The sequence below is a fragment of the Bos grunniens genome, chromosome 28 (genome assembly GCF_055505025.1).
Source record: "Bos grunniens cultivar Pamir isolate PY7600 chromosome 28, Bosgru_T2T1.0, whole genome shotgun sequence".
NCBI lineage: Eukaryota > Metazoa > Chordata > Mammalia > Artiodactyla > Bovidae > Bos > Bos grunniens.
The window spans coordinates 11078963-11099425 of record NC_141192.1 but is presented as its reverse complement, the minus strand read 5'-3'; the positions used below and the strand labels follow the sequence as shown (position 1 = coordinate 11099425).

Below are 20463 nucleotides of genomic sequence, written 5' to 3'. Positions count from 1 at the left end.
CATCTGCACATACACACACTCACACACACACACACACACACTTTTTCTTTCTAGCACACATATGGCATATCACGCATCCATCAGCACACGTGAGAATGTACCCACAACACTCACTGAACCAGCAGACTCAGAAAGACCCACAATCACACTCATGTACAAGAATATCACAACACTGACACACAACACACATACACAATATATCACACACGCACCAACCATTATGTCACACACATTCACACTCCCACACACCCTCAAATGAAGACTCAACACACACACACACACACAACTCCACACACACATGCTACTCCGCACAGGCACACACATACCACACATCACCAACACACATTATATACCCAGTCATCACATAACTCACACGCCATACACACCCCACACTTTGTGGTAAAGTACAGGCCTGAAGAGTCCAGACAAGCTCTCTGAAACTGCCTTTGTCACTCACGGAACTGGGCCACCATGATGTGTCCCCTGACAACCAGGGCAGGGAGGAGGGAGACCTTCAGCATTTTCTAAGTGTTGTTTCATAAAACATCCACTAAAGAAGAGTTTTTCTTTCACCATGCAGAGGTCTCTGGGACAAGAAGAAGATCTGGCATAAATACCAGAAACTGGGCCTTACTCCTAGCCTGGCTGGCTCCGAGTGACACGTCACTGGGTACGTTTCTCTACCCCTGGAAAGCTCGGTTTCTTCATCTGCAAAATGAGAACGAAAAATGTTTATTCCAAACTTCTCAGATGGAGTGAAACTCTGAGAAATTGCTTTGTAAGCTGAAGAAATATCAACACAAAATAGACGTCAGAAATTCATACAAATGGTCTAAGCTTTGTTGTTCCTCCCTCATCCCCACCCCCTCACACTTCCTGTCAAGTCCAGGCATCCTACACTCATCAGGGAGGCTTGAGCAGTGGCCCTGGCTGCTTCCAGGGGAAGCTTAATGGAGTTACACAGGAAGTGAGATGGTGCTGCACGATGGGCCATCTCTGTCTTCTCAACTCAGAACCCAGCAGGAAGTGATTCTTACTAGCAACTACCATGGGCTGTCAGGGGCTGAGAAGTCACAGCCACGATGGGGAGAACACCCATTGGGGAGAAGACACAGAGCCGCAGTATCCTAACCCAGCCCCAGCCTGCCCCACCCTACTCGAGGCTGACACTTCGCAGAGATCACTGGAAGGACATTCACACTGGAAGAGAGCTTCTCTGTGCAAGGTAACAGCTGCTCTGAGCCATCACTGGGATGGGGGTCCTAGGCAAGAAGGGAGGAACTAGGTCCCTGTGGAGTGCTATCAGAACATGCAGTAAGCTCTTGAAGCCTTCTCAAAGATGGGGACTCTGTCCTTCTCAAAATCCATAAAGGCTGTAATAAGTTCTGTGGGCACAGGACCGCAGCTGGAGCCACTTGCTACTTTGCATCTCTCTCAGGTAACAATCCTCAGGGCAGCTGTGTGGGCTCAGGGCAGCAGCCCTGTGTCTTCGGGTGACAGGCTCTCCGCAGCTTCTCTGCCCTCATCTTCATGGTCCAAACTGGCCCACTGATGTGTCTGCATTCCAGACAGCGGGATCCTGTGGCACAGCCTGCAGTCTCCATCACAAAAGGCAAGGAAAGGAGCCCTTACACTGCTCATTCTCTGTTGTCGCCCCTTCCACGTTTTTCTTTCCTTGTCTCTCGGCTCTGTGCTGGGGTGACCTCATCCCTGCAGACTGAGTCCTCCTGGCTCTTCAGCCTCTGGCTTCTGGTTGGGTTAATGAGGAAGGGAAAGGGGGATTCTGGAAGGTAAAAGGAGAGAGCACTGGGCTATCTCTCCCGTGCTCCCCACTCTCTTTTCATCAGCATGTCTCTACCTGCAAGTGTGACCTCCACGATCAGGGTTCCCTCAGGAGACCCCTCCTCCATGGCTTCTGCTCTCAAGGGGCCTGGAATACAATTTTCTCTCCTAACCCCTTCAATGGGGGCTTCCCCTCGCTGCTAGTCTCTACGAGCCTCTTGCTTCCTTGCCTGTTCCCCTAACCTGCCCACACTCTGTCAATAGTTTTTTATTACAGCATCTTCGTGGGCACCACCTGCACTGGTTCTGTTTCCTGAAGAGACCTTAATGGACACAGCCCTCAAGGGAAAATGATGTCTAAATGCCTGGAGCAGATAGAATATGCCTGACTCTTGCAATCTAAGCTCTGGACCATCAGCAATGACTCTTCTCCCTCCTTTCTCCTTGCAGATTCTGCCTTCTCCTACATTTCTTTCTAGATGTGCCCTGTGTCTCCACAGACTTAACCTGAACACATAGGTGGAACTTAGCACCTTCCCTCAAAAGAATGCAATCAAACCTTCCACCTCAGTACCTGAATGAGTTGGCTGAGAAGGGAGGACCCAGGATGAAGAGACTGATGTTCTCAGCCTCCATCAAAAGCTTGGGGGTCTCAGGCTCACCTCTCAACATCCCATCTCTTGCAGAAATCACACGAGCAGCCTCTTTGGAGGATGGCCAACCAATTTCTGCTTGTGCCCTACTGGTGACAGGGAGCTCAGTGCCTCTTGAAGCAGTCCATTCTATTTCTACATGGCTTGCTCTCAAACTAGTGAGAATCAAAGTCTATCTCCGCCCAGTTTCTACCCACAGGACACAGTCGTGACTGTTACACAACTATGGTGACTGAAGATGTCAGTAACTGTGTCCTCCTGAGTCTCCTTCTCTCCATGCATCGTGTGTCTAACCCAGCCTCCCTATTACTTTCAGGGGCCTTCCTCCCTCCCTCCTTCCCTTCTTTCCCTGATATAAATAGTTTACAGACTATTTCCTGGGGAGATGGAAGAAGAATAACATCTCACCTCACACAGCAGAAACTTACTAACATTTCCCCGTAAACATTTTGATTTTCCTTTCAAAATTCCTTTATCCTTATGTATCTTTCTGTATCCTGCTGATACTTACCTTTCTTCCCCTTCGCTGTCCCCTTCTCCAAAGTGGTCGTGTCTGTCCCCCTGGGACTCAGAATCCCTCCATAGCCTCCAGGCCCACAGCCTAGTCTGTGAGACTGTACTTTTCTCAGTCACCACCAGAGGTCTCCCTACTTGAGTTTGGTTTGCACCCATCTCAAGCCGCAGTGAAGATAGCTGTGAAAAGAGAAGCGAAGGGCAAAGGAGAAAAGGAAAGATAATACCTATTTGAATGCAGAGTCCCAAAGAATAGCAAGGAGAGATAAGAAAACCTTCCCCAATTGTATGCAAAGAAATAGAGAAAAACAATAGAATGGGAAAGACGAGATCTCTTCAAGAAAATTAGAGAGATACCAAGGGAACATTTCATGCAAAGATGGGCACAATAAAGGACAGAAATGGTATGGACCTAACAGAAGCAGAAGATATTACGAAGAGGTGGCAAGAATACACAGAAGAACCATACAAAAAAGATCTTCAGGACCCAGATAATAATGATAGTGTGATCACTCACCTAGAGCCAGACATCTTGGAATGTGAAGTCAAGGGGGCCTTAGGAAGCATCACTGAGAACAAAGCTAGTGGAGATGATGGAATTCCAGTTGAGCTATTTCAAATCCTAAAAGATGATGCTGTGAAAAGTGCTACACTCAATATGCCAGCAAATTTGGAAAACTCAGCAGTGGCTATAGGACTGGAAAAGGTCAGTTTTCATTCCAATCCCAAAGAAAGGCAATGTCAAAGAATGCTCAAACTACTGCACAATTGCACTCATCTCACACACTTGCAAAATAATGCTCAAAATTCTCCAAGCCAAGCTTCAACAGTATATGAACCATGAACCTCCAGATGTTCAAGCTGGATTTAGAAAAGGCAGAGGAATAAGAGATCAAATTGCCAACATCCATTGGATCACAGAAAAAGTGAGAGAATTCCAGAAAAACATCTACTTCTGCTTTATTGACTATGCCAAAGCCTTTGACTGTGTGGATCACAATAAACTGTGGAAAATTCTGAAAGAGATGGGCATACCAGACCACCTGACCTGCCTCTTGAGAAACCTGGATGCAAGTCAGGAAGGAACAGTTAGAACTGGACATGGAACAACAGGTTAGTTCCAGATCAGGAAAGGAGTACATCAAGGCTGTATATTTTCACCCTGCTTATTTAACTCACATGCGGAGTACATCGTGAGAAATGCTGGACTGGATAAAGTACAAGCTGGAATCAAGATTGCTGGGAGAAATATCAATAACCTCAGATATGCAGATGATACCACACTTATGGCAGAAAGTAAAGAGGAACTAAAGAGCCTCTTGATGAAAGTGAAAGTGGAGAGTGAAAAAGCTGGCTTAAAACTCAACATTCAGAAAACTAAGATCATGGCATCTGGTCCCATCACTTTATGGCAAATAGATGGTGAAACAATGGAAACCGTAACAGACTTTTTTTTGGGGGGGGGGCTCCAAAATCACTGCAGATGGTGACTGCAGCCATGAAATTAAAAGAAGCTTGCTCCTTGGAAGAAAAGTTATGACCAATTTAGAGAGCATATTAAAAAACAGAGACATTACTTTGCCAAGAAAGATCCATCTAGTCAAAGCTTTGGTTTTCCAATAGTCATGTACGCATGTGAGAGTTGGACTATAAAGAAAGCTGAGCTCCAAAGAATTGATGCTTTTGAACTGTGGTGTTGGAGAAGACTCTTGAGAGTCCCTTGGACTGCAAGGAAGTCCAACCAGTCCATCCTAAAGGATATCAGTCCTGAATATTCATTGGAAAGACTGCTGCTGAAGCTCCAATACTTTGGCCACCTGATGTGAAGAATTGACTCATTTGAAAAGACTGATGCTAGGAGGGATTGAGGGCAGGAGGAGAAGGGTGAGACGGTTGGATGGCATCACCGACTCAATGGACATGAGTTTGAGTAAGCTCAGGGAGTTGGTGATGGACAGGGAGGCCTTGCGTGCTGCAGTCCATGGGGTCGCAGAGTCGAACATGACTGAGCGACTGAACTGAACTGAACGGAACAAGCAGCAGTGCTCTTTGGACTGTAGTTTTATCCATGCTCTTCCCTCTCAGAACTGTCCTTGTACCAGTGTCTATTTTTAGCCATCTGGGCTAAAATATCCATCTATAGAGCTCTTAATCATCTTTCAGATATCAGCTGATGTGGGGTCTCTGGGAAGCGTTCCTGACACCCCCCCTTACCACTGTGGTCCTGCACAGTGAGGTAATACGGCCTCAGCATCCTCTGGACTCTGACTACAGTACTCATTACATGGTATCCTCTGTGAAATGGCGTTTCCATCCTTGAACATCTGTGCGGTGGACAGTCTCAACACCAAGTACAGGCCTTGTGTAATATACTGAGCAACATGAAATAGGACTGTCACCTCCCGTGTCCTTGGTTTTGCGTCCTTGTAGCTAAAGATGGTAAAGAGGTTTTGCTTTATTTTAGTTTTGGTGCCAACCCAAATTCCCATACTTTACCCCAAGGATTCTTCCTGAATCAGATCTTCCCTAATCCTGAATTTGTGAAATTAGTTTTTTGAATCCAAGGAGAGAATGTTAACAAAGAGAGAATTTCTCCTTGTTCATTTTGGCTTTTCATCCATCTTTACAAGATCTCTGTGGATCTTGAATGTGTCTATAGCACAGATCCCCAGGTTTGGTGTTCGTGAAGTGTTAGTCGGTCAGTCGTGTCCGACTTTTTGTGACCCCATAGACTGTAGCCCACCAGGTTCCTCTGTCCATGTGACTTCCCAGGCAAGAATACTGGAGTGGGTTGCTATTCCCTTCTCCAGGGGATCTTCCCCACCCAGGGATTGAACCTGGGTCTCCCGCACTGCAGGCAGATTCTTTACCGACTGAGCTGCCAGAGAAGCTCTTGATGCAAACTATCAGCTTTAGTAAATCTAGCCTGTCAGTACCAGTTATCACTGTCACAACTGGTGTTCATGGAGCTCCACTGTACACTTGTTAAGGCTGTACCTTCCCCTGTGACCCCTAGCTGGAGCCTGAATTGTGTGTGTTTTTAGTCTCTCAGTCATGTCTGACTCTTTGTGACCCCATGGGGTGTAACTTGCCAGGGTCCTCTCTCCATAGAATTCTCTAGGCAGGAATACTGGAGTGGGCTGCCATTCCCTTCTCCAGGGGATCTTCCCAACCCAGGGACCAAACCCAGGTCTCCTTCATTCCAGGCAGATTCTTTACCATCTAGCCACCAGGGAAGCCCAGCTGGAGCCTACAACCAGCAAGACACAGCAGCTTCCTCTCCTTTGAAGGCCCGCTCTGAACAGTTCTGTTAGCTGTCTTTATTCTCAAAGTCAACCAAATTCTAAGATACTCTCCCATAACCTTGGACACACAGTAGGTGCTCAAGAAATGTTAGTTCCCTTTTACCCCATATGATGATCTCAATACCTTCTTGTTACACGTTAGTTCAATGAAGAAATTATGTCCTACAAGATACAAAGACTTTAAAAGTACATTGACTTCATCAAAAGAAAAAAATTAAAAAGACATGCTTTCTTCCCAGAAGGAGCTTAAATTAAGATATAAAGAAACAAGTAATCAATGATAAGTTGCTGTAAACACGTGTTACATGGTCCCTTCTTCCAAATTTTTGAAAATTCTTTATGTAATTAAATTCCTGTGATATTTTAGAATGTAGTGGTATCTCAGTCCTCCTGGGGATAACCATAAACAGAACAAGCATTTGTACCAAAGGAGCCAGCAGTAAAAAATCTGCTGGCAATACAGGAGACACGGATTCGATCCCTGAATCAGGAAGATACTCTGGAGAAGTAAATGGCAACCCACTCCAGTATTCTTGCCTGGGAAATCGCATAGACAGAGAAGCCCGGAAGCCTGCAGTCCATGGGGCTGCAAAGAGTCAGTCATGGTTGAGCGATGAACCACAGCAACGTGACTGCTGCTGCTGCTAAGTCGCAACGACCCTAAAGTGAAACCCACCAGGTGACAGGCACCACTCATGTACAGAGACCCGCCAATAGACGTCTAGTGTCTCACTGAAGTATTTCCAGAAATCATCACAGAGTTTTAACGTAAAAGATGGAGGCCAAACAAAAACAACCCACCTGCAAAACAACTTAGAAAACACAAAAACCACACAGGTAGAAGAAAAACTAAAACTATGCCAGTCACATACTCAGAAACAAGAGCAGGTAGTTAAAAAAAAAAAAAGGAATGGTCACAGGACAAAAATATCCAATGAATTTTCTTTAAGAAAAAGCAGAGATGACAATTCCACAGAATATAAAAATAAAGGAATTCTCCAAAACCTAGTATGAGAAGAAAAAGAAATAGAAAATGGGAGGGGAAAAAATGAGAAAATTAGAAAATTCATCCAGAGAGGAAGCATTTGATAAGTAGAGCTTCCAGAAAGAAATAAGAGAAAAACAGATTAAGGAAAGACTTTTTCCGTAAATAATTAAAAAAAAAAACTTTTCTGAAATAGACAGGTGTGAGTTTTCAGGTTGAAAGGACACCCAAAGCGCCCTGTGAAATGGACAAATTCATACATAATACACCACCAGGATATTACAGACCCCAGGAATAAAAAGCAAGTTCCAAGAAAAAAATTTGAATAAAAAATACAAAAATATCAAGACTTAGACATTAGACTTCTTAATAAAATCATACCCCATAGGCAAAGCAGGTATGCCTTCAAAACTCAGCAGAAATGTTTTCCAACATGGAACTAGATATCCAGACAAAATATCACTCACGTTTGTGGGTAGAGATATTTACACACGTGCAAGACTTCCAAAAACTTACCTTCTGAGAATTCTTTCTCAGGAAACTAGTAGAGGATGTACTGAAAAAAAAAAAAAGAGAGTAAATCAGGAAGGAGGAAGTTGCTAAGGGATCCAGGAAAACAGAAGAAAATGGCAACGAGAATGCCCAGGATGACTGTTCAAAAAAACAAAAAAATTCAATCTAGCAACCGTGCAGCGAGCCTGCAGAGCTAACACAGAAGAGGGCAGGTCAGAAAGCTCCAGGCCAGGAAAAGGATCTCCAAGGCACTGCTATTTACAGAATATTTTACATGTGATGTAAGAGTTGGGAATGAAACATTCTGAGTACATAAACATATTGAAATTACTAAAGAAAAAATTATTTATTCCAAGAAAATTTCTAAATGCACAAATTAGGAAAAGTAATTATGGTATACTTCAAAATGACTAACAATTACAGAGTCACCTTTGGAGGGAAATTGAAATGACATCATCTCACCCCACCAAAGTAGCAAAACTTAAAAAAAACTGACAATATCAAGTGCTTGCAGTGAATCTGGTGAACAGGAATACCTTCCCTCCTACACACACACACACACACACACACACACACACACGTGAACACACGCACTTTTAACATGAGTTTTGACTGGTGGAACCTCTTGGGATAAATAGTAATTATCTATAAAGTTGAAAATGCACATGGTCTGCCACCCAACAATGCCACTCCCTGATTATATACTTGACAGAAATTATGTGTATGAATGTCCAAGGCAGCAAGAAACTGGAAACAATTCAAATGTCCATATGCTGTAGAATGTGTAAATAAATGGCAATATGTTCATATAATAGGATACTTCGAAGACAATGATATGGCTCCTATTAAAGTTGGTGGAGTCTACACAGGTGTTTGTTTCATTCTTCCTTGAAGAAATCTTTCCAATTCCTCTGTCCCTGCCCCTGACCAGACGTCAGGAGGTGAGACACCTAGAGATCTGGAGATTAACTGGCTTCACAAATAAGGGGACAAGAAGAGGACACGTGTCAGGCTTTCCATGGGTGTCTTCTGAGACCCTCATCTTGGTCTGCCTAGGATGCCCTCCTTTCCTTCTCAGTACCCACCTGTAACAACCTCTTTTATCTTTTAAGGCCGTCCTTCCAAATCCTTCGTTCATCCACCTGATGAGAAAACTGAAGTTGAGAGCAGCCGAAGCCTGTGCTTGGGGAACACAGCCATTGAGAAGCAGCCCTGGCTCTCTGGAACCCATGCCCTCTTTACAGGCAGCGTGCATGCCCAGTCTCTTCAGTCATGTCTGACTCTTTGTGACTCTATAGACTGTAACTCGCCAGCTCCTCTGTCCATGGAATTTTCCTGGCAAGAATACTGGAGCGGGTTGCCATGCCTTCCTGCAGAGGATCTTTCCGACCCATGGATTGAACTCACTTCTCCTGCATCTCCTGCTCTGCAGGCAGATTCTTTACCACTGAGCCACCAGGGAAGCCCTTACAGGCAAGGTTCAAGGATAACTTATATCTGCATTCAGACCACCCTTGAAGAGGGTGGATCCCTTATAAACAGTGCATGCTTTTGTGCTCAGCTGTGTCAGATTCTGTGACCCCATGGACTGTAGCCCACCGGGCTCCTCTGTTCACGGAATTTTCCAAGCAAGAATACTGGAGTGGGTTGCCATTTCCTTCTCCAGGGGATCTTCCCGACCCAGGGATCAAACCCAGGTCTCCTGGAAGTCTCCTGCATTGACAAGAGGATTCTTTACCACTAAGTCACCTGGAAAGCCGCCTGTAAACAGTAGGTGCTCAGTAAATGCCACTTCCTCTCTCGGATCCTTAGGTGAGTTTAAATTTGTTGCTGTTCAGTCACTCAGTCGTGCCCGACTCTTTCTGACCCCATGGATTGCAGCTCGCCAGGCTTCCCTGTCCTTCACCGTCTCCCCGAGCTTGCTCAAACTCAGGTCCATTGAGTCGGTGATGCCATCCAAGCATCTTCTCTAGTTCTAGCACTATAAAACTGTGAATATTTGGGTGCTGCTATACAAAAGGTGACCAGCAGATGGCAGAATTGAGCTTTCCCGGCTCCTAACGTCCCTATCGCAAGGATAAGGGGAGAAAAGTTGGTTGTCCTTTTGCCATCTCCGAACTCCGGAATGCCTCCGAAATGCCCATTGCTCCCTTTTGAAGCACCGTCCTCCTACTCCTTTGGTGAAAAGATGTAGTGAGCATCTGCAGAAGCTGCAGTTTGGGACACGCTGGTGGAAGAGCACAGGGAAATCCAACAACCGTTTACTCTCTGCGTGTGCTCGGTCTTGCCCAACTGTTCGCGACCTGATGGGCTGCAGCCCGCCAGGCTCCTCTGTCCATGGGATTCTCCAGGCAAGGATACTGGAGTGCGTTGCCATTTCCTTCTTCAGGGGATCTTCCTGACTCTGGGATCGGAACCCTCCTTGGAGGCTTAAAATGCTGGTGTAAAACAGTTGCAGGGAAAGTGACTGACTTAAGGTTCCAGTTTTCGCTTGGGGAAACTGAGGCTTAGAGAGCCAAGGTGATGTGCTCCGGAACACACAGCTAGGTCAGATTTTCTGGCTCCTAATTCAAGGGACCAGGTTAGTTTCTCAAAGGCAAAATCTACTCTGAAGGCACTTTCAGTTCACATACGCAGACAGGAAATCTGCAAGTTAAAAAATAATTCAGAATGCCCCACCTCCCCGCAGAAGTTCAGTGCTTTGTGGAGGCTTTCCTGTAGTTGCCTTGGATCCATAGAGGAGCCTACATTTGGATAACTTCCCCTCCAAGTGCTCTTCACCTGAGGTCTGTGAACACCCTAGGAGTAGTATCCCCTCCCAACCCCAACAAGCAAAGGAAATTATCTATATATGAGCACATGCATGAGCATATGGATCCACACTAATTATGTTCCCAGCTTTCTTCAAATGCCCCAAGGTGTCTGTGCTAGTTATTCATGTATTATTCCTCAACTCCAAGTTCACTCACCAATACCTACTCTGTGATAATGGGCAGAATTCCCACAGGCGACTCTCCTCTACAGTGAGCATAAACGCTATAACGTAAGTTTTCTTAGGAGAGGGTGCTGGGAGAACACCGCAGGAGGAAGGGGCAGTTCTTGCTGGTTTGGGCAGGCGTAGGGCATCCTGTGGTGCTCTGCCCCAGCCACGTGCCCAGAAGGGCCTCCAGTGACTTTTGCAGTCCTGCCTGGCCTGGTGATCACTTTCCCATGACCCTCCCAATACAGACACTGTACGTTCTGTGCCACCTGCCTACACCGCCACTCAACTCCCTCTATCTGTCCACATACCCACCTACCAGGTTGCTTTCTGCTTGTCCAGCAGATGCCAATTAGCTTTGGCCCAGGCACCAGCTAATCTCTCTGCCTCCAGTGGGGCCATGACACCTCCTCCAGCAAGGTTTGATCCCCAGCCTGGGGAGGGACCTCCTTCATGGGCCCTCTTTCTCAGCTGAAGGAAGAGTAGCCCTACAGGGGTCCACTTACGTTTTAGATATTTATGATGTGTCCTTAGTATTGTCTCTTTGTGACCCAGGGACTGTAGCCCACTAGGCTCCTCTGTCCATGGGATTTTCCAGCAGGAATACTGGAGTGGGTTGCCATTTCCTCCTCCAGGGGATCTTCCCAACCCAGGGATTGAACCCTGCATCAGCAGGTGGATTCTTTACCGCTAGCTCCACCGGGAAGACTTTACATCCTATAGTTACTCTTTGATCATAGTGTATGTAATACTCTTCATATCAAACTTCCATTTCTTAAACCCTATGTGGTTTCTGCCTCCTGATTGGACCCGGAGTGATACTTGTGTACTTGTGGCCCTTAAAATATTAAGATCCATCTGATCTAGCCCCAGATATAACAAAAATATAAAACTCACAGCTCCCTGCTGAGCACACAGAGAACAATGTGTTACTACCATATGTTGGGGATGGAGGTCAGTTTCCCTGTTGCCACAGAGGGTTGGCAGCTCTGGACAATCTCCCTTACATGGTCTCTCTGGCCTGCTTAGCTTAGCTGCATGCTCTCTGGTGGAGCAGTAAAATAACGAGCAATTAAGAGCATCATTTACAGAGCACACATTTCAAATGGCATGCAAGGGTTTTATGTGTACTATTAGCTCCATTTTACAGATGGAAAAAAAAAAAAAAGCAAAGATCTAAAGAAGTTAGAAACTTGCCCAAAGTTTCACAGTTGGCCCAGGGAGTGCTAGAATTTGAACCCCCAGTATACCCAGTTCCAAAGCCCCAAACTCTAAGCGACCATGATGTATTTCTTCATAGCCACTATCCATTGCAATGTCGAGCTCTGGGCTAGATGATTCACAGTGGTTATATAATGTATTTCCTGTAGTAACTGTGTTTGGTAAGCAGTTCTATACACTTAGAGATGAAGAGAGCTTCTTATCCAAGGTCACTTAGCTAGTGAGTGTGGAGGTAGGGTTTGATGTTAGCTCTCTGACTCCAGAGCCTTTTTTCTTTTTTCATAATGTTGGAATTAGTAAGGACTGTCTTTATTAAACATACAAGAGCACAGGTATAAAGAAAATTGTTAAAAGACTTGATTACACACATAGGCTGAATTTCATACCCATATACATAAGTTGCTGTTCAGTTGTTAAAGCATGCCCGACTCTGTCACCCCACAGCCACAGTACGCCAGGGTCCTCTGTCCTCCAGGATCTCCTGGAGTTTGCTCAAATTCATGTCCATTGAGTCAGTGATGTCATCCAACCACCTCATCCTCTGCCACCCCTGCAGAAGACTTTACCCTAAACAGATAACATAATAACAATCTCTAATGGCAAAAGATAGCAAAAATAAAATTTAAAAACCAACAATGGCTTGGAAAAAAAATTTAAATATGTGCAGTGTGAAATTCAGAGCCCACATTTTTAACTTCTACAGTGTACTATTTCCCAGCTCATATAATAGATGTGAACTTGGGGTAAGAATGCACCTTGACCCGGGGACCACGATGAAACAAACAGAAAGCACATGGTCCTTGACTTCATATTCAGTGCCCATCGGTTTCCAATCATGTCCTGTGTGTTACATGATAGGAATCTGATGAGGGAGAAGGATATAGGACCAGCTATGTCTTTCTCCCCTTGCCATTGCCCTACTACACCTGACCCTAAACCTCACTCTAAGGAAGAGGGATGATCTGAAGGCACCTCTATAGGACTGGTTTGGAGGAACCTATGTTTGTCTCCAACTCTCCTCCAGGGGATTCTTGGACACTTAACATGGCAGGTACGGTCCCCTAGAGCATCTTGCCAGTCCTGTATGCTCTGATTCCATGCTCAACCTGAGTGATGAGTCTCCTTTGTATGATCTCGTAGTTATTCTCTGGGCTTCCCAGGGGGTGCTAGTGGTAAAGAACCTGCCTGCCAATGCAGGAGATGTAAGAGAACTGGGTTCAACCCCTGGGTTGGGAAGATCCCCTGGAGGAGGGCATGACAACCTGCCCCAGTATTCTTGCCTGGAGAATCCCATGGACAGAGGAGCCTGGTGGGCTATGATTCCATAGAGTCATAAAGAGTTGGACACAACTGAAGCGACTTAGCACACAGGTACACATGGTTGTTTTAGTGACCTAGCACCTGATAGAGGGAAAGATGACACAGTATAAGATTCAGAGTATTTGCAGCTTGCTAAGAAAAATCAACCATTCCAGATAGTAAGACCAAAGAGCAGATTCCCTTCTATGAGAGGTCCACATGGAGTGGCCACTGTGAATGATTCCACTAAGCGATGCCCTCAACAACATCCCAACAACAGATAGGGGATCAGTGTTCAAAACTGTATTATGTATAATGTTCCTGAGTGTAGGTCAAAGGCCTCCAGCCAAAGCAGAAAGCATGGAAAGGACTTCTCCAAGAAGCCATGAGTTCTAGTCAAAGACCAGAACTCTACTGCTGTGGCTGAATCGGTGATATATTTAAGAACACATGTCTAGAGATTGAACAGAATACATACTTTATAGGCACAAACAGCATTTCACCTAGCCAAGCTTTTGAAAAGTCCTTTGTGGCTGTGGGTTTTAGATTCTACTTGGAATGGTGGTGCTTTCCATTGCCAGTTAAGAAATGAGCCGCATGCCTTAATAATAAACTGGGCTGGGACTTTGATTCAGTCCTCTTATGAAAACTCAGGCGCCGACAAGTACATGTTCCTAAAAGAAGGCCAACCCACATCCCCTCCAAAGTGCGTCAAGGGAGTCCTTGCCGGCAGAGCCAAGATTTGCTTTGGGAGGAATTTTGAGAGTTCTCTAGCCGTGCAACAAGTAATGGAGGTAATTGAAGCCCCACACTTCAACATCCTGAAGTGAGACAGCAATAAAAATTAGCCTGGAAAAATGGTAAAGCGGGTTGCTAACCATCTACTCTGTTTGGCAACATGTACAAAAATCTGCGGCACATTTCATTTTGAGCAACAGATCCTGCTAGTTAAACTGGTTGTGGAATGTCCTCCCAAAGTAACTAAATAAACTTACTATTTATAATTATTTTCTATAAATCTCCCTAAAGTTGGAGGCTATCTATTAATATCATAATTATTATTTCAGATCCAGAACTGGTAGCCCTTGTTTCCGGAGATAATTAGTAGTATCAACTGTCTGTTAAGACCATTCCTGGTCCATGACATGAAAATCAGGTAATTTACATCCCAGAGACTGCTGGGCTTTCTGCTTTCCAGAGCAGGGCAGGATGGCATGGTAAGACCACATTTAACTACCTGCCTGATCCAGACACTGACCCTGCAGAACTGACTCTGGCTGGTGGGCTGCAACTGAGTCCAGCAGGAACATCAGTGGTTTCAACAGCCAAAAGTGGTTTCAGTTGATTAAAGATCGAGTTAAGTATGATCTAGTCAATTTACTAGACTATTTACCACCCAATCATAATTGCTGAATAAAGCTAACTGTGATTGTGTGCCCAGTTGCTCAGTTGTCTGTCTCTTTGCGACCCCATGGACTGTATCCCACCAGGCTCCTCTTTTCATGGGATTTTCCAGGCAAGAACACTGGAGTGGGTTTCCATTCCCTTCTCCAGGGATCTTCCTGATCCAGGGACCAAATCCACCTCTCCTTCGTCTCCTGCATTGGCAGGCAGATTCTTTATCACCGAGACACCTGGGAAGTGCTAAAGCTACTTAGATCTTTAAAAAAGAAGAAGATCAAGTTAATAATAAAAGAAGCCAGGACACATCTTTAGTTGACTGGGCTGGAAATTACAAATAATGTAGACCATATTTTTCGCTACATATGGTGTCAGAGGCTGGGAAAGGATCAGCAAAAGTCATAAACCATTTAATCCAATTTTTGGCAGACTTTGTCTCAAGACCCCATAAATTATAGCAGATGACTATGCATGCATGGAGAAAGTCAGGCTTGCAAATTATTAAACCAAAGCCAAACTGATAGATGTTGCTCATACTTGTTGGAGCAACTCACCCTAGTTTGCCAGAGACTTTTCCAGTCTGACTCTCAATGTCCAGTGTCCTGAAAAACCCTCAGTCCCTGGCAAACCAGGATGGTGGGTCACCCTATCTGGAGCCTTCCTCACAAGCTGGTGATCCTAGGCTGGACATCTACATTTGGGAACTGCCTGGAATCTCTGCCTGGGAGTAGGGTTTGTCGACCAATGGAGTTTGCTGCAGGCTGTTTAACCGTCCATCAGTGCTGGCACTGAGGGAAACAGTAAATAATCAGTCACTGAAGGATGTTTGTCTGAGATGCTCATTTTCTGCACAAATGAATCCTCCAGTTCCCTGCTTGTGGATGGTAAATCAGATTGCTGACTTCCCAGGGTCTGAGGTCCCATTATTCAATATGCAAATTTCTGTTTATTCCTTGCTTAGCCCAGTATCTTACCTCCTTCTTTCAAATTCATTGCCTTATATTTCTCCAAAGAAGACATACAGATGGCTAACAAACACATGAAAAGATGCTCAACATCACTCATTATCAGAGAAATGCAAATCAAAACCACAATGAAGTACCATCTCACGCCGGTCAGAATGGCTGCAATCCAAAAGTCTACAAACAAAAATGCTGGAGAGGGTGAGGAGAAAAAGGAACCCTCTTATACTGTTGGTGGGAATGCAAACTAGTACAGGAACTATGGAGAACACTGTGGAGATTCCTTAAAAAACTGGAAATAGAACTGCCATACAACCCAGCAATCCCACTGCTGGGCATACACACCGAGGAAACCAGAATGGAAAGAGACACGTGTACCCCAATGTTCATCACAACACTGTTTATAATAGCCAGGACATGGAAGCAACCTAGATGTCCATCAGCAGATGAATGGATAAGAAAGCTGTGGTACATATACGCAATGGAATATTACTCAGCCATTAAAAATAATACATTTGAATCAGTTCTAATGAGGTGGATGAAACTGGAACCTATTATACAGACTGAAGTAAGCCAGAAAGAAAAACACCAATACAGTATATACTAAGGCATATATATGGAATTTAGAAAGATGGTAATGAACTTCCTGATGATCAAGCTGGTTTTAGAAAAGGCAGAGGAACCAGAGATCAAATTATCAACATCTGCTGGATCATGGAAAAAGCAAGAGGGTTCCAGAAAAACATCTATTTCTCCTTTATTGACTATGCCAAAGCCTTTGACTGTGTGGTCGCAATAAACTGTGGAAAATTCTGAAAGAGATGGGAATACCAGACCACCTGACCTGCCTCTTGAGAAATCTGTATGCAGGGCAGGAAGCAACAGTTAGAACTGGACATGGAACAACAGACTGGTTCCAAATAGGAAAAGGAGTACGTCAAGGCTGTATATTGTCACCCTGTTTATTTAACTTATATGCAGAGTACCTCATGAGAAACGCTGGACTGGAAGAAACACAAGCTGGAATCAAGATTGCCAGGAGAAATATCAATAAGCTCAGATATGCAGATGACACCACCCTTATGGTAGAAAGTGAAGAGGAACTCAAAAGCCTCTTGATGAGAGTGAAAGTGGAGAGTGAAAAAGTTGACTTAAAGCTCAACATTCAGAAGACGAAGATCATGGCATCCAGTCCCATCATTTCTTGGGAAATAGATGGGGAAACAGTGGAAACAGTGTCATACTTTATTTTTTGGGGGGGTCCAAAATCACTACAGATGGTGACTGCAGCCATGAAATTAAAAGACGCTTACTCCTTGGAAGGAAAGTTATGACCAACCTAGATAGCATATTCAAAAGCAGAGACGTTACTTTGCCAACAAAGGTTCATCTAGTCAAGGCTATGGTTTTTCCTGTGGTCATGTATGGATGTGAGAGTTGGACTGTGAAGAAGGCTGAGCGCTGAAGAATTGATGCTTTTGAACTGTGGTGTTGGAGAAGACTCTTGAGAGTCCCTTGGACTGCAGGGAAATCCAACCAGTCCATTCTGAAGGAGATCAGCCCTGGGATTTCTTTGGAAGGAATGATGCTAAAGCTGAAACTCCAGTACTTTGGCCACCTGATGTGAAGAGTTGACTCATTGGAAAAGACTCTGATGCTGGGAGGGATTGGGGGCAGGAGGAGAAGGGGACGACAGAGGATGAGATGGCTGGATGGCATCACTAACTCGATGGACGTGAGTCTGAGTGAACTCTGGGAGTTGGTGATGGACAGGGAGGCCTGGTGTGCTGCGATTCATGGGGTCGCAAAGAGTCGGACACGACTGAGTGACTGAACTGAACTGAACTGAATGATAACCCTGTATGCGAGATAGCAAAAGAGACACAGATGTATAGAACAGTCTTTTGGACTCTGTAGGAGAAGGCGAGGGTGGGATGATTTAAGAGAATAGCATTGAAACATGTATATTATCATATGTGAAATAGATCGCCAGTCCAGGTTCAATGCATGAGACAGGGTGCTCAGGGCTGGTGCACTGGAAGGACCCTGAGGGATGGGATGGGGAGGGAGGTGGGAGGGGGGTTCAGGATGGAAACACGTGTACACCTATGGCTGATTCATGTGAATGTATGGCAAAAACCACCACAATATTGTAAAGTAATTAGCCTCCAATTAAAAAACAAAAACAAGAACAAAAACAAGTTCATTGCCTTACATGTACCATTCTGCAGTCCCCACAGTTCAACATATGTGACAAATAAGTCTCCCTTTTCCCATATCTCCCTGAAGGAAACAGAGAAAGTGATCTAGAGTTTTCACCCATGCCCTGCAGCCCTGTGAGCAGTCTTACATGTACCTTACATTTTTAAGGGCTGAGTCTTTCTGAGACTCTGGGGGTGGGGTGGAGAGAAATAGCTGGCTTCTCCTGGTTTTCTCCCCCTGGGGGCAATTGACATTTTGAGAGAGATTAGAGCTGTATAAGCTGCTGCAAAGGGAGAGGCAGAGCCTGCCATCTGAACTGTTCGTCCCTACAATAGCTTGCTTACTTCTGCAAATCCTACAAGAACAGATAATGACGTAAAACACTACGAAGTAAAAACATGTGAAGCCTCTCCCATGAGGAATCCACGGAAACCAGGGGCTTGCAACTTCATGGTGGTGATTCTGGCAGCTGCTAAGTCGCTTCAGTCGTGTCTAGAGATGGCAGCCCACCACGCTCCCCCGCCCCTGGGATTCTCCAGGCAAGAACACTGGAGTGGGTTGCCATTTCCTTCTCCAATGCATGAAAAGTGAAAAGTGAAAGTGAAGTCGCTCAGTCGTGTCTGACTCCTAGCGACCCCATGGACTGCAGCCCACCAGGCTCCTCTGTCCCTGGGATTTTCCAGGCAAGAGTGCTGGAGTGGGGTGCCATTGGAAAGCAAATAGCTGCCAGAGCTCTAGCCTGGACGCCTTGACAGAGGTGGTATCTCACTGGAGATATAGAACCCAGAGGGAAAGCAGATTGAGAGGGAAAGATGGTTAGTTCATTTTTTGACATTATAAGTGTGAGTTTTTGGAGGAATATTTTGGTAAAGGTATATAGCAGTTATTGATTCACACATTTGTAATTCTAGTATCAATCCCCTGTTTAAATGAAAGAATTCAAACAATCCAAAGGAAGGTAGAAAAAGAAAAAAGAAACAAAGAGAAAGTATATACCATGTGATATTCAACATATCATGTGCCACCTGTAAGGCTTAATGCCTCTTTTGTTGCTGGATCCAGGGGAAGGTCAAGGGTGGGGTACTGTAAGATCTCAAGGCAACAACTATTTTACTGAACAGGATGGAATTTTTTCAATTTGTTATATCAGTCCTGAGCGCATACACACACACACACACACACACACGTACACACACACACACACATACACAAATATAACAACATAAAAGGGGTGGATATAAATCTCAGTATTTCTGTAGTCATTATCCATATAAGCTGGTTAAACTCACCAATTAAAAGCAGATACTCAGATCTATTTCTTAAATCTTGTAAAAAATAATTGTATGGCATTTCCAAGAGGAAACAACAACAAAAGATTCTAAGAATAAATAACTCTAACATTCAACTCTAGAAACCAGATAAAGAACACTAGAGCAAGCACAAAGAAAGTAGAAGGAACAAAAGTACCAAGATAAAAGCAGAAATAAAAGGAATAGATCCTTAAAAAAAAAAAACAAAACAGGATTAACATGATTTTAAAAATTAGAAGATTCCCTAATTGGTAAAGAATCTACCTGCAGTGCGGGAGACCTGGGTTTGATCCCTGGGTTGGGAAGACTCCCTGGAGAAAGGAAAGGCTACTCACTCCAGTATTCTAGCCTGGAGAATTCCATGGACTGTATAATCCATGGGGTCGCAGAGAGTCTGGCACCTACTCAGTGACCTTCACTTTCACTTTGCAAAGTCTGACAAGACTGATCAGCGGACTTTCTGGACCCCAGCCTCTCACCTGCCGCTCATTTACCCCGGGGTCCTTTTTGCAAGTCTCTATTGTGTGAGGAATTTACAACTTAATATTTTTTTCCCATTAAAGAAGAACTGTATTTAGTGCTCGCTTCGGCAGCACATATACTAAAGAAGAACTGTATTTAGAGTAATGGGATTTTCTTTTGTGCCTCTTCCTGAGGCACCTAGTACTGGGCTGGTCATGTTGGCTGGGTCACCTTGGCTGTATTCAACCATGGTCAGTTGAGTGAATCAATGTGAAAAAGATTTAATACAGTACTACTCAGAGGTCTACAGCACCTGACAGTTTTACAAGGCACTTACTTTTTCTTGCTTCGATGTTGCATCAGCCCTGAGCAAGAATAAAGTAGAGGTTACTTTACATATTGTTTAGATTAATTTGAACATTTTACAGGTGAGAAAACCAATGCTTGGAGAACGCATCCCTTCCAAGTGTCAGAATGGAAACTAGAACCCAGGTATTTGAACACCAAATCTAGTCTTTTCCCCACATGGTGTTCCTATCAAGTCACAAAACCCAGCGGCAACTATTCTGGCTTCCAGGGGCTCAGTTATAAGGCAGAAAAGTTTGTGCTACACAAAGAAAGAATTCCAGGGTAAATGACTTTACTTATCTATCAACGTCGTATTTAAAAGCATTCGCTCAGTCAGGAGAAAAATGAGCCAAAAAAAAAAAAAAAAAAAACAACTCGCTTTTGCAACTACCTAGAAGCTGGGACGCACAGAGTCGGACACGACTGAAGCGACTTAGCAGCAGCAGCAGCAGGAGCTGGGAACACCGCGGGTCGGGGGTGCTGGGTGTTCAGGCTTTTGGGCTGGACGGGTGCCACGTGAACTTACC

At 44.6% G+C, this 20463-nt stretch overlaps 1 long non-coding RNA gene across 1 annotated transcript; it reads left to right on the top strand.

The window, feature by feature from the left end:
- Positions 1–949: 949 nt before the first annotated feature.
- Positions 950–12585, top strand: LOC147342845 (uncharacterized). Its single transcript, XR_015156734.1, has 2 exons — positions 950–1225; positions 8864–12585. It is a non-coding gene; the product is annotated as an uncharacterized LOC147342845 (long non-coding RNA).
- The last annotated feature ends 7878 nt before the right edge of the window (positions 12586–20463 follow it).